Source organism: Eubalaena glacialis, chromosome 11 (genome assembly GCF_028564815.1).
Source record: "Eubalaena glacialis isolate mEubGla1 chromosome 11, mEubGla1.1.hap2.+ XY, whole genome shotgun sequence".
In the NCBI taxonomy this organism is placed as follows: domain Eukaryota; kingdom Metazoa; phylum Chordata; class Mammalia; order Artiodactyla; family Balaenidae; genus Eubalaena; species Eubalaena glacialis.
This window is the reverse complement of record NC_083726.1, coordinates 46650378-46665131: the sequence shown is the minus strand read 5'-3', so window position 1 is coordinate 46665131 and position 14754 is coordinate 46650378. Positions and strand designations below refer to the sequence as shown.

Sequence of the window (14754 nt, the reverse complement as noted above, 5' to 3'; positions counted from 1 at the left end):
AGGGAAGCAAACACACCAAGGTAACACTGAAGCAATTATATTTGACCTGAGTTTTAAAATAGACGTTTGTTTCATAATATTGGAGAAGGTCATCCAGAGGTGGCGACTGCAGTCTGACCCGTGATCTGGCCCCGGGCAATTGGAGGCTCCTCCCCCTCCCCCTCTCCTTGGAATTTACATTCCGCCCACCATTCCACAGCCGGGGCTGTTTCAAGGATGCAGCCTTGAGAGAGTCAGGTGGTGTTGAGACCATCTGAACTGAATATAGGACTGAACCCCTATATGAACTTTTAAGATTCTGGTGGCCGGGTGTGGCGCTCTACTCATCTTGCCTCCGCCCAAGACAAGCCTCGTAAGTTCCCTTGTTTATTAAACCTCATAAGTAAGTTCTCTTGCTTATAAAACCTGCCACTATACCAATCCGGAGTGGCCTGCCTCTTTCCTCGGTCTCTCCTTGCCCTCCGTGGGTGTGTGTGGGCTGGAATTCCGGGTGGGAGTGGGGAAGGGGAACAATTTGCAAGCCAACACGTAGAATTGAGATAAGCCAATTACCTTAACTTCTGTAAAGTACTATGTACCAGATCAAACAAAACAAAACAAAACTGTGAACTTTGGTTGTCCGTGACCTTGGCATATTTACGTGACCTCCAAGGAATCCCTGACAACCTGCCACTTCCCATGGCAGGCTCGTTGGTCTCTTTTTTTTCCTTACTATTTCCCCCCTTCCTAGTCTATCCTCTTCCTCATTATTTACTCTCTCTCTCCATGTTCTCTGTACTTTACTTAATTTTCTATTCTACAATATTTTCCAGCTCCATTGGGGACAATCAGGACTAAAGAGGTTGTTAATTTCAACATGGAGATGTTTCCTTTCATCTGAAGAACTGCTTTTTTTCTCATTAAGAGAATGTCGCAGATGTATAATATGGTATCCTTTTTTTTCTAGCCCAGGTATCTAAACTATAATTTTTTTTGGGGGTGGGGGGCTTTTTAAAATTTATTTATTTATATTTATTTATTTAGTTTTGCTGTGTTGGGTCTTCGTTTCTGTGCGAGGGCTTTCTCTAGTTGCGGCAAGTGGGGGCCGCTCTTCATCGCGGTGCGCAGGCCTGTCACTATCGCGGCCTTTTTCTTGTTGCGGAGCACAGGCTCCAGACGCGCAGGCTCAGTAGTTGTGGCTCACGGGCCCAGTTGCTCCGAGGCATGTGGGATCTTCCCAGACCAGGGCTCGAACCCGTGTGCCCTGCATTGGCAGGCGGATTCTCAACCACTGCGCCACCAGGGAAACCCTAAACTATAATTTAGGGAACCAATATAATCTCAGTGAATACCATTCCTCGAGTTCTCATCAGAGAAAATAAGGTAATAAGGCCAATTTTCTTTACACCAGCACAAGTAGTTAGGTTTCTAAGTTGATACTCCCTTGGATCTTTTTAAGACCAAGCATTTGTATTGAGGTCAGGACTTTAATTGTGAAAGTCCAAAGATTTTTATTTCCATTAGGAAGCCACACAGAAAAAATGCTGTTACTATTTCTGCAGCAGCATTTTTCTGGAGGTGGTTATTGTCAGACCACCTGACAATACACTTACATTGAAGCACTTGAAGCACTTACATTGCTTCAAGTAAATAAAAAATATGTATCAGCAAAGATCAGAGTCCAAATACTTCAACAAACAACAAAGATGATAAAAATAATTTTTGTCCTGTGGGCCAAATTTAGCTCACTGCCTATAAATAAAGTTTTATTGGGACACAGCCATAGTCATTTTTTTCTGTAGTGGTTATGGCTGCTTTTGTGCTACAGCAGCAGGTTAGAATAGTTGTAATAGAGACAGCATGGTTCGAAAAGCCTAAAATATTTACTGTCTGGCCCTTTGCAGAAGATGTTTCTGACCCTGCTATAGACGCTAACATTTAGGGTGGGGAGTGGTGTGGGGAGTGGTGTGGAGAGTGGGCAAGGAGACACAGACTCCTTTTTGCTCACTTTTATTATATGTTATGCTGGATGAAGAGGCAAAGTCCGCTGTGTTTCCATTGTATCCAGTACATACTTCTTTTGTAGTACTTGTCACTGTGTAATTGCAGTTACCATTTTTAAATAGCCATCTCTTTTACTGTTAGATTGTGTTTATTCAGCAAACACTTATTGAGGATCTACTTTGTGCCAGGCATTGTTCTATGCATGGAAGATATGGCAGTAAGTAACAACAACAACAGCAACAAAATGTTGGTTCTCTCTTTCTCTCTCTCACCATGGAGTTCACAGTCTAGATCTGGGGTTGCAAATCCAAAGGACTCCAGAGACCAGGATGGTGATGTAAATGAGTGAAACAGCCCAGGTGTCTTAGTCTATTTGAGATGCAATGACAAAATACCATAGACTAGGTGGCTTATAAACAACAAGCATTTCTTTCTCATGGTTCTGAAGGCTGGGAAGTCCAAGATCAGGGAACCAGCAAAATCGGTGTCTGATGAGAGCCAGCTTCTCATTGACAGCCATATTCTCACTGCAACCTCACATGGCTCAAGGAGCAAGCAAGCTCTCTGGGGCACTACTCCCATTCATGAGAGATACACCCTCAAGAGCTAACCACCTCCCCAAAGTCCCAACTCCTAATATTATCCCCCTTGGGGGTTAGGATTTCAACAGATGAATTTTGGTGGGGACACGGACATTCAGACCATAGCACCAGGTGTAAGACGGATTCACTTGTTTGACTAGCAAATGTTTACAAATAGTTTTTACTTCCACAGAGTTTGTGCTGTTTCATGGTTTTCCTGAAACATGAGTTACTCTTGGATTATCCTCGAGATATATTTCTCTCCTATGAGAAAAACAACAGTGTATGATGATAAACGCTTGGCTTCAGTGTCAAGGAGACAAAAGGGACTGGTGGGGACTATGGCACACTGGAGATGAATTCCTTCCTCAAAGGAGATACCAGCTTCTCAACTCCAGGGCATTACTGTTCAGTCTCCTCCTCTTCATCCTCCTCCTCCTCCTCCTCTTTTTCTTCTTTTTAGGAGAGTAATATAAGCTGGATAGCTGATCTGGATTTTATGTGAACTCCTAATCTTTAAATGTTGGCTCAACTAAAAAAGTACCGTGCAGGCCAAACTCAATATATGCCAGTCAAATTTTGTTTATAGCTCATCAGTTTGTGTTCCCTGTGTGAGAACTGTGTAAGGTCCTTGGGAATAAGTACCTTGTTTTAAGAATCATAACAATATCCTCAATGATTCCTTAATTATGTTATTATCCTTCCTATTTTACAGACAAAAATGAGATTCAGATAGAAATAACTTGTCTGAGAGTCTGAAGATCTCTTCCTCTTTCCCCAGGAAAATAGTACTGAAATCACAGGGCTTTTGTAAAAATTTAGAGGTAATATTTGCAAAAGTTTTTTTGCAAACCATAACACATGGTACTGATGTTTATTTATAAAGTGACAAAGGAGAGCTTCCATAATCTCTGGAAGAGTTGGGGAAAGAGACAATCACTTGTTTTCTTGGCAGAGATGCACTTTGATGTGGCCCTTCTCAGAAGACTGGAACTTTAGAGATGCGGACAAAGAGGGCATTTCAGGCAGAGGAAACTGCCTGGGCCAAGGCCAGGGTGTTATTTCCTGAATTGTTTCTGGGAAGCCCATTGGAGCACAGGGTTTGAGAAATGCTGGCCTAGTTGTATGTAGCTCAAGAGTCCATTTAGGGAACTGAGTGTAAGTATGGGACTGGGTGTCCTGGACACATGTTTGAAGAGGTAGGAAATTGCCAAATTGGAGAGGGTCTGAGGGGCCAGGCTGGAGAATTTGAGCTTTATTCTGTAGGAAATAGGCATCATCAGAGGTTTGGGGCAGGCAAGAGATATGCTTGTATTTGAGTTTAAGGAGGAATAATCTTCTTTAACAATGACAGGCATGATGGAGAGCTATGGGGAACTGACCAGAAGCTGGGAAGCCAGTTTGTCCATCTAGGAAGTCACTCAACAAGTACAAATGAAACGTGAGATTGGGAACACTTTTCCATAATCTTTCTCTTGTCTTCAATAAGGGTGGATTTTTTACGTTGCTTGTACATAATAAGGAGGTATTTGGATCTAGGCTGTAGATTTCTTCAGGAGAACCTGAAGGACTTTTGCATTATTGAATTTCATCCTTCGATCCCCAGCTGTTTAAAGGAGAAAAGTGAAAGCTCTGGACAGAGTGGTAAACATAAGTTTTTGTTTGGAAAAATTTAACTGTGTGAAGAAAAATCCATATTGGTGGTACTACTCGATGTTCTGATGTTCTTGAAATCCGGTGCGTTAGATTTGTGTGCTGGCTCTACAATGGTATGCTAGTTTAGGCTGTCGGTGGGAAGCTCTCAAACTCTGCACCCCACCCCTAACCTTTTTTTAGTGGCAGTAATTACTCTCTGCTTTATTCACTTGCTTCAGAATATTATCCAGTTTAGCAATTTATATGAACTTATTTTCTTACCATCATTTCGGAGTTGCTTAGGATGTTTTAGTTGTGGATGTTTTTAATGTTTCCTTTCCCCTGTAGGATTCTTTAATCTAACAGATCATAACTCATCTGCTTCTGTTGAAAGTTGGTTTTCCAGGTCTGCTACCCACAGGCTCCTGGAAAAGACACAGTCAAAAGACTATCTTTGTGATCTGTTATTCCCATGTTTAGGTCAGCATTCCGCATCCATAGAAGTTTAAATGTAGATGTCTGATAACTCTTTGTAAGTCTCTAGTTTCTACTTTAGTTTGTAAGTAGTCATCTCAAGAGAAAACCAGGAAAAAAAAATCCCGAGTGGAAGGAGTTTCTGCAGATGGATTCAGATTAGCATTATTCATTAACCTCAGCTGGTTAACCTCTGTGCTGGTTAATAATCGCTAACACACTGCACTTTGGGAGATTACTTATTAGGTGGTATAAATGTCCCTTCAAAGACATTCTTGCTATTTCATTTAAAAGGCAATGAATTAGCTCTGGACATCTTCCATCTATAATTTCTATCTAGTGGAACTGCGCTTCTACATAACATATTAGATTTTAGTGCTGGGAAGATTTCACCATCAAGTAGCATCTTGTTTCTCTAGCGAGGGAAAGAATTGAAGACAAGGACAGTGTCAGGAGTGATGATAAAATTTACATATTATTTTTTGACACAAATTGTTCTAAATTTATTTTTGAAGTATCAAGTAAGTACATATTTAGATCAGGAAATATATACAGTTTGACACATTATTTGAAAACAACTCAAATTTTATGGTATGGAGTGTAATAGTTTAAATGCTAAAGACATTCAGACCTGGGTTCTGTCTGATCTCAGTCACCTGTTAGATGTGACTTGGGTAAATTACTCAATCTCTATGAGCCTCAATTTCTTCAGTGCAAAAGGAGGATAATATCAGTGATGCTATACGATGTTTTTGAAGGTTAAATATACAGTGCTCGAAAAACCCTTAGCACAGTACATGGCACAGGGTAGGCCCTTAATAAATGGTGGTTATAATTATTATTCAATCAAATTCTTCTAGGAATTAATCTATTCCTTGTTTTTAAGTTTGATGTATAATTTTGGAATAAATTCTTTTAGACATTACTTTGTAGACTTTGAAATGAGAATGACTAGTTTAGAATTCAGGTTCTATCATTTATTTAATTGTGTGATCATGGACAAGTCATTCGTTCATTCCTGCATTCATCTACTTGTGCATTTATTCAGTGTAATTTGTTGCCATTCTATGCCAGGTTTGAGATATTGCGGATAAAGAGATGAAGAAGAAAGACAAGGCTTTTATCCATATAATGCTTACATTTTAATAAGACACGTGAAACAAACAAAAATATAACAAAATAAACACAAAATAATAAAATAAAATACTTTGAAATGATGTTACAAAGAAAATAAAAACAGGCCATTGTGTTGGCAGGTAATTGGGAGGGATAGCACTAGATAGAGTTGCAAGGTCTGAGAAGATGTATTTCACTTAAGACTTGATTCACAAAACAGCCAAACATGCAGGGATCTGTGAGAAGAATATTCTAGAGAGAACTATTGGGGAAGGCCATGTACACCATGGACGAGTTTGGATACAATTTTAAGAATAATAGGAAGTCACTGGAAAATTTTAATCAGGAGAAAGGCATGTTCTGATTTTTATTATTTAATCTTTTGGGGGATCTTTTCTTACATGTAAAAAGTGGACCATAATGGTAGTTACCAGATAGGATACCAGAGGATTACAAGAATAGTGCAAATAAAGCACTTGGCACTGGCATATATAACCACAAAGTAAAGGTTGATCATTGTTATTTTTGTGTAATTGATGTTGTTTTTAGTACAGCTGCTTTGGACTGAATTGTGCCCCCCCCAATCATAAGTTGAAGTGCTAACCCCCCATTGTGACTGTATTTGAGATAGGGCCTTTAGGAGGTAACTGAGGTTAAATGAAGTCATAAGGGTAGGGCCCTTATCCAATGGGCTGGTGCTCTTTTTTTTTTTTTTGATTTGAATTTTATTTTATTTATTTATTTTTATACAGCAGGTTCTTATTAGTTATCTATTTTATACATTAGTGTATATATATCAATCCCAATCTCTCAATTCATCCCACCACCACCTCTTCCCCACGCCACCCTGGCTTTCCCCCGCAGAGTCCATATGTTTGTTCTGTACATCTGTGTCTCTATTTCTGCCTTGCAAACCGGTTCATCTGTACCATTTTTCTAGATTCCACATATATACGCTAATAAATGATATTTGTTTTTCTCTTTCTGATGTACTTCACTCTGTATGACAGTCTCTAGGTCCATCCATGTCTCTACAAATGACCCAATTTCGTTCCTTTTTATGGCTGAGTAATATTCCATTGTATATATGTACCTCATCTTCTTTATCCATTCGTCTGTCGATGGGCATTTAGGTTGCTTCCATGACCTGACTATTGTAAATAGTGCTGCAATGAACATTGGGGTGCATGTGTCTTTTTGAATTATGGTTTTCTCTGGGTATATGCGCAGTAGCGGGATTGCTGGTTCATATGGTAATTTATTTTTAGTTTTTTAAGGAACCTCCATACTGTTCTCCATAGTGGCTTTATCAATTTACATTCCCACCAACAGTGCAAGAGGGTTCCCTTTTCTCCACACCCTCTCCAGCAGTTGTTGTTTGTAGATTTTCTCATGATGCTCATTCTAGCTGGTGTGAGGTGATACCTCATTGTAGTTTTGATTTCCATTTCTCTAATAATTAGTGATGTTGAGAAGATTTTCATGTGCCTCTTGGCCATCTGTACGTCTTCTTTGGAGAAATGTCTATTTACGTCTTCTGCCCATTTTCTGATTGGGTTGTTTGTTGTTTTGATATTGAGCTGCATGAGCTGTTTATATATTTTGGAGATTAATCCTTTGTCCGTTGATTCGTTTGCAAATATTTTCTCCCATTCTGAGGGTTGTCTTTTTGTCTTGTTTATAGTTTCCTTTGCTGTGCAAAAGCTTTTAAGTTTCATTAGGTCCCATTTGTTTATTTTTGTTTTTATTTCCATTACTCTAGGAGGTGGATCAAAAAAGATCTTGCTGTGATTTATGTCAGAGGGTGTTCTTCCTATGTTTTCCTCTAAGAGTTTTCTAGTGTCTGGTCTTACATTTAGGTCTTTAATACATTTGAGTTTATTTTTGTGTATGGTGTTAGGGAATGTTCTGATTTCATTCTTTTACATGTAGCTGTCCAGTTTTCCCAGCACCACTTATTGAAGGGACTGTCTTTTTTCCATTGTATGTCCTTGCCTCCTTTGTCATAGATTAGTTGACCATAGGTGCATGGGTTTATCTCTGGGCTTTCTACCCTGTTCCATTGATCTATATTTCTGTTTTTGTGCCAGTACCACATTGTCTTGATTACTGTAGCTTTGTAGTATAGTCTGAAGTCAGGGAGTCTGAATCCTCCAGCTCTGTTTTTTTCCGTCAACATTGCTTTGGCTATTAGGGGTCTTTCGTGTCTCCATACAAATTTTAAGATTTTTTGTTCTAGTTCTGTAAAAAAATGCCATTGGTAATTTGACAGGGATTGCACTGAATCTGTAGATTGCTTTGGATAGTATAGTCATTTTCACAATATTGATTCTTCCAATCCAAGAACATGGTATATCTCTCCATCTGTTTGTGTCATCTTTGATTTCCATCATCAGTGTCTTATAGTTTTCTGAGTACAGGTCTTTTACCTCCTTAGGTAGGTTTATTCCTAGGTATTTTATTCTTTTTGTTGCAGTGGTGAATGGGATTGTTGCCTTAATTTCTCATTCTGATCTTTCGTTGTTAGTGTATAGGAAGGTAAGAGATTTCTGTGCATTAATTTTGTATCCTGCAGCTTTACCAAATTCATTGATTAGCTTAGTAGTTTTTTAGTGGCATCTTTAGGATTCTCTATGTATAGTATCATGTCATCTGCAGACAGTGACAGTTTTACTTCTTTTCCAATTTGTATTCCTTTTATTTCTTTTTCTTCTCTGATTGCTGTGGCCAGGACTTCCAAAACTATGTTGAATAATAGTGGCGAGAGTGGACATTCTTGTCTTGTTCCTGATCTTAGAGGAAATGCTTTCAGTTTTTCACTATTGAGAATCATGTTTGCTGTGGGTTTGCCATATATGGCCTTTATTATGTTGAGATAGGTTCCCTGTGTGCCCACTTTCTGGAGAGTTTTTATCATAAATGGGTGTTGAGTTTTGTCAAAAGCTTTTTCCCCATCTATTGAGATGATCATATGGTTTTTCTTCTTCAATTTGTTAATATGGTGTATCACATTGATTTGCATATATTGCAGAATCCTTGCATCCCTGGGATAAATCCCACTTGATCATGGTGTATGATCCTTTTAATGCGTTGTTGGGTTTTGTTTGCTAGTATTTTGTTGAGGATTTTTGCATCTATATTCATCAGTGATATTGGCCTGTAATTTTCTTTGTCTGACTTTGGTATCAGGGTGATGGTGGCCTTGTAGAATGAGTTTGGGAGTGTTCCTTCCTCTGCAATTGTTTGGAAGAGTTTGGGAAGGATGGGTGTTAGTTTTTCTCTAAATGTTTGATAGAATTCATCTGTGAAGCCATCTGGTCCTGGAGTTTTGTTTGTTGGAAGATTTTTAATCACAGTTTCAATTTCATTACTTGCGATTGGTCTGTTCATATTTTCTATTTCTTCCTGGTTCAGTCTTGGAAGGTTGTACCTTTCTAAGAATATGTCCATTTCTTCCAGGTTGTCCATTTTATTGGCATAGAGTTGCTTGTAGTAGTCTCTTATGATGCTTTGTGCTTCTGTGGTGTCCGTTGTAACTTCTCCTTTTCCATTTCTAATTTTATTGATTTGAGTCCTCTCCCTCTTTTTCTTGATGAGTCTGGCTAATGGTTTATCAATTTTGTTTTTCTTCTCAAAGAACCAGCTTTTAGTTTTATTGATCCTTGTTTCTATTTCATTTATTTCTGCTCTGATCTTTATGATTTCTTTCCTTCTAACTTTCGGTTTTGTTTGTTCTCTTTCTCTAGTTCCTTTAGGTGTAAGGTTAGATTGCTTATTTGAGATTTTTCTTGTTTCTTGAGGTAGGACTGAATTACTGTAAACTTCCCTCTTAGAACTGCTTTTGCTGCATCCCATAGGTTTTCGATCATCGTGTTTCCATTGTCATTTGTTTCTAGGTATTTCTTGATTTCCTCTTTGTTTTCTTCAGTGATCTCTTGGTTATTTAGTAACGTATTGTTTAGCCTCCATGTGTTTGTGTTTTTTACGTCTTTTTCCCTGTAATTGATTTCTAATCTCATAGGGTTGTGGTCGGAAAAGATGCCTGATATGATTTCAATTTTCTTAAATTTACCGAGGCTTGATTTGTGAGCCAAGATGTGATCTATCCTGGAGAATGTTCCATGTGCACTTGAGAAGAAAGTGTAATCTGCTGTTTTCGGGTGGAATGTCCTATAAGTATCACTTAAATCTATCTGGACTTTTGTGTCATTTAAAGCTTATGTTTCCTTATTAATTTTCTGTCTGGATGATCTGTCCATTGGTGTTAGTGAGGTGTTAAAGTCCACCACTATTATTGCATTACTGTCGATTTCCTTTTTTATAGCTGTTAGCATTTGCCTTATGTATTGAGGTGCTCCTATGTTGGGTGCCTATATATTTGTAATTGTTATATCTTCTTCTTGGATTGATCCCTTGATCATTATGTAGTGTCCTTCCTTGTCTCATAACATTGTTTATTTTAAAGTCTATTTTGTCTGATATGAGAATTGCTACTCCAACTTTCTTTTGATTTCCATTTGCATGGAATATCTTTTTCCATCCTGTCACTTTCAGTCTGTATGTGTCCCTAGGTCTGAAGTGGGTCTCTCGTAGAAAGCATATATACAGGTCTTGTTTTTGTATCCATTCAGTGAGCTTGTGTCTTTTGGTTGGAGCGTTTAATACATTCACTTTTAAGGTGTTATTGATATGTATGTTCTATTACCATTTTCTTAATTGTTTTGGGTATGTTTTTATAGGTCCTTTTATTCTCTTGTGTTTCCCACTTAGAGAAATTCCTTTAGCATTTGTTGTAGAGCTGGTTTGGTGGTGCTGAATTCTCTTAGCTTTTGCTTGTCTGTAAAGCTTTTGATTTCTCTGTTGAATCTGAATGAGATCCTTGCCGGCTAGAGTAATCTTGGTTGTAGGTTCTTCCCTTTCATCACTTTAAATATATCATGCCATTCCCTTCTGGCTTGTAGAGTTTCTGCTGAGAAATCAGCTGTTAACCTTATGGGAGTTCCCTTGTATGTTATTTGTCGTTTTTCCCTTGTTGCTTTTAATAATTTTTGTCTTATTTTTTGTCAATTTGATTACTATGTGTCTCAGCATGTTTCTCCTTGGGTTTGTCCTGCCTGGGACTCTCTTCACTTCCTGGACCTGGGTGGCTGTTTCCTTTCCCATGTTAGGGAAGTTTTCGACTGTAATCTCTTCAAATATTTTCTCGTGTCCTTTCTCTCTCTCTTCTTCTTCTGGGACCCGTGTAATGCTAATGTTTTTGCATTTAATGTTGTCCCAGAGGTCTCTTAGGCTGTCTTCATTTCTTTTCATTCTCTTTTCTTTATTCTGTTCCGCAGCAGTGAATTCCACCATTCTGTCTTCCAGGCCACTTATCTGTCCTTCTGCCTCAGTTATTCTGCTATTGATTCCTTCTAGTGTATTTTTCATTCCAGTTATTGTATTGTTCATCTCTGTTTGTTTGTTCTTTAAATTTTCTAGGTCTTTGTTACACATTTCTTGCATCTTCTCCATCTTTGCCTCCATTCTTTTTCCGAGGTCCACTATCATTATTCTGAATTTTTTTCCTGGAGGGTTGCCTATCTCCACTTCATTTAGTTGTTTTTCTGGGGTTTTATCTTGTTCCTTCATCTGGTACATAGTCCTCTGCCTTTTCATTTTGTCTGTCTTTCTGTGAATGTGGTTTTCCTTCCACAGCCTGCAGGATTGTAGTTCTTCTTGCTTCTGCTGTCTGTCCTCTGGTGGATGAGGCTATCTAAGAGGCCTGTGCAAGCTTCCTGATGGGAGGGACTGGTGGTGGGTAGAGCTGGGTGTTGCTCTGGTGGGCAGAGCTCAGTAAAACTTTAATCTGTTTGTCTGCTGATGGGTGGGGCTGAGTTCCCTCCCTGTTGGTTGTTTGGCCTGAGGCAACCCAGCACTGTAGCGTACAGGCTCTTTGGTGGGGCTAATGGAGGACTCCGGGAAGGTTCATGCAAAGAGTACTTCCCAGAACTTCTGCTGCCAGTGTCCTTGTCCTCAAGGTGAGACACAGCCACCCCCTGCCTCTGCAGAAGACCCTTCAACACTAGCACGTAGGTCTGGTTCAGTCTCCTATGGGGTCACTTCTCCTTCCCCTGGGTTCTGATGCACACACTACTTTTTGTGTGCCCTCCAAGAGTGGAGTCTCTGTTCCCCCAGTACTGTCAAAGTCCTGCAATCAAATCCCGCTAGCCTTCAAAGTCTGATTCTCTAGGAATTCCTCCTCCCGTTGCTGGACCCCCAGGTTGGGAAGCCTGACGTGGGGCTCAGAACCTTCACTCCAGTGGGTGGACTTCTGTAGTGTAATTGTTTTCTAGTTTGTGAGTCACCCACCCAGTGGTTATGGGATTTGATTTTATTGTGACTGCACACCTCCTACCATCTCATTGTGGCTTCTCCTTTGTCTTTGGATGTGGGGTATCTTTTTTGGTAAGTTCCAGTGTCTTCCTGTCAATGATTGTTCAGCAGTTAGTTGTGATTTTGTTGCTCTTCTGGGCTGGTGCTGTTATAAGGCTAGGAAGAGACACAGACCTTTATTGGCAATGAGTTTGGATGGAGTGATCTCTAGCCTTACTTGGTTTTCTATGTGAGGAGCAGCAAGCATCTGGGGAGACACACTGGCCAGGGATAGAGGCATTGTCCAAGGTTGTGAACCAGGAACAAGATTTATTTTAGCTAATACTCTGAGCACATGAACTTATCAGTCATGACTTCTACGTTCATTAGCTCTGAAGCAATGCTTTACAAGTCTGGCTGCATATACAATAACTGGGAGAATTTTCAAAATCACAGATACCTGGATTCTGCCTACAGAGATTTTAATTTAGTAGTTCAGTGATGGAGCCCTGTAATACGTATTTTTGACACAATATCTCAAACTGTCTGCTAAGTTTGGAATGTACTGGCTTTAGAATATTTCTCAGTAACCTAAAATGATGTCATAATGTGTGTTCAAACACATCAGACTTGTATCTAGAGAACACCAGTCCCTAGGAAATTCTGATTATTTAAACTTAGAGTTTATGAGTTTTTTTTTTAATGAAGTTCTGCTATATAAAACCTGCTTTTAAGAGGTTTATATAATGGTTTTGTACATGTCCTCTGGACGTAGAATTTATAGCCTGAAATCCCAGTGACACTACTTACTAGCCATGCAATGTTGGGCAAATTAGTTGACTCATTTTATTCATCTATAAATGGGATGATGATGATAATGCCCCAAGTCCTAGAACAAATCTGATTAACACCAACATAAAAAGAAATATAAAATCTGAATAGTCCCATAACTATTAAATTAATTGAATCCATAATTAAAAACTTTCCCACAGATTAAACTCCAGCTCAGGTGACTTCACTAGTTTATTCCAGAAGATAATAAGAAATAATGTCAATCTTACACAAACTCTTTCAGATTAAGGAAAAGGAGAGATACTTTCCATTTTTTAAATGAAGTTTGCAAAACAATTATAAACCCTGAGAAGCATATTACAAAAAAGGAGTTATTATTGGTCACTCTCAATCATTGTACAAAATAGTTAACATTAGCAGGCCTGAGATGCTATCCTTAGAAAGGCCTGCTTGCAAGGTTGGTGTTTGGCTAGCAGCTGGAAACTTGGATTTCAGGAGTAGTCCCACCATTCCCTGGCTGACAAGAGTGAATGGTGGACCTAAACTGTTTGTACAGACAACATGGTTAGTCTGGAAATCTGGAATTTTAGTACGTGCCTGGCAGAGTACCTATGGGACCAGTCTGGGATAAAAACTCTGGGCACTGAGGCTCTAATGAGCTTCCCTGGTGGACAACACTTCTTCTGTGTTGTCACAATGAAATGCTGGAGGAATTAAGCATGTCCTGTTTGACTCAACTGGGAGAAGACTCTTGAAACTTGTTCCTGGTTTAGTCCATTCTTCACCCCTTGTGCTTTTTCCCTTTGTTGAATTTGCTTTGTATCCTTTTGCTTGTATAACTAAATACCGAATCCTGTGAGTCCTTCTAGGAAGTCATAAAACCTGCAGGTACTCTTGGAGACCCCCAACAGATTCATGCACTATAGCTTTAACCAAGTCAATAAGTCATGAAAAAGCAATAAAAGATATAAGAATTATTTGCATATGATCATGTGTGTAGAATTAAAAAAATAAGTTTAGCAAGGTTGCTAGGTACATCATCAAAATTTTTCAAATTGACAATGTTTCTGTATAACAGTAAAAGATTATAGGATAATCCAGTAGCATCAAATAGTATTAAGAATCCTAGAGTAAATCTAATAGATGTGTAAAACTCTTCACAGAAAAATATAAAATATTACTGAGAGATATTAAAGAAGGCCTAAATATTTCAATGGATGTGCCATATTCATGGATTAGAAGATTCAATATAATAAATATGAAAACTCTTTCCAAATTGATTTATACGTTCAATGAAATGTCAATTAAAATTCAAATTATTTTTTAGTGGAAAGTGTCAAGCTGATTTAAAAATTTATATGGAAATGCCAAGGACCAAAATTAGCTAAGATTCCTTTGAAGAACAAGATAGGATGACTCATTTTATTCCATAGTGTCATAAATAAAAATATATGTATATGTATATATACAGATTGCATATATGTCTATGTGTATATATATATATATATATATATATATATATATATATACACACATATATTTTTATTTGTGACAATGATTTCATTATAGTGCAGCAGGGAAAGAATAGTCTTCTCAATTAATGTGCTGAGTCAATTGTTTATCCATATGGAAAACAATATCCTAGATCCCACAGAAATCATCCCAGATGAGTTATAGGCATAAATATGAAAAAGTAAAACAATAAATAATAAAGCTTCTAGAAGAGGACTATTCAGTAGAACTTTCTGTGATGACAGAAATATTCTATAACCGTGCTGGCCTTTACAGTAGCCACTAGACCTGTGTGCCAGTTGAACCCTTG

The 14754-nt window shown here is 38.5% G+C and overlaps 1 long non-coding RNA gene across 1 annotated transcript in view; it reads left to right on the top strand.

Annotated features, from left to right (window-relative positions):
• Positions 1 to 218: 218 nt before the first annotated feature.
• LOC133100413 (uncharacterized) overlaps positions 219 to 14754 on the top strand; it is a 133497-nt gene continuing 118961 nt past the window's right edge. Inside the window, exon 1 of the long non-coding RNA XR_009702485.1 lies at positions 219 to 352. This is a non-coding gene — a long non-coding RNA (uncharacterized LOC133100413). The remainder of the gene's footprint in view (positions 353 to 14754) is intronic.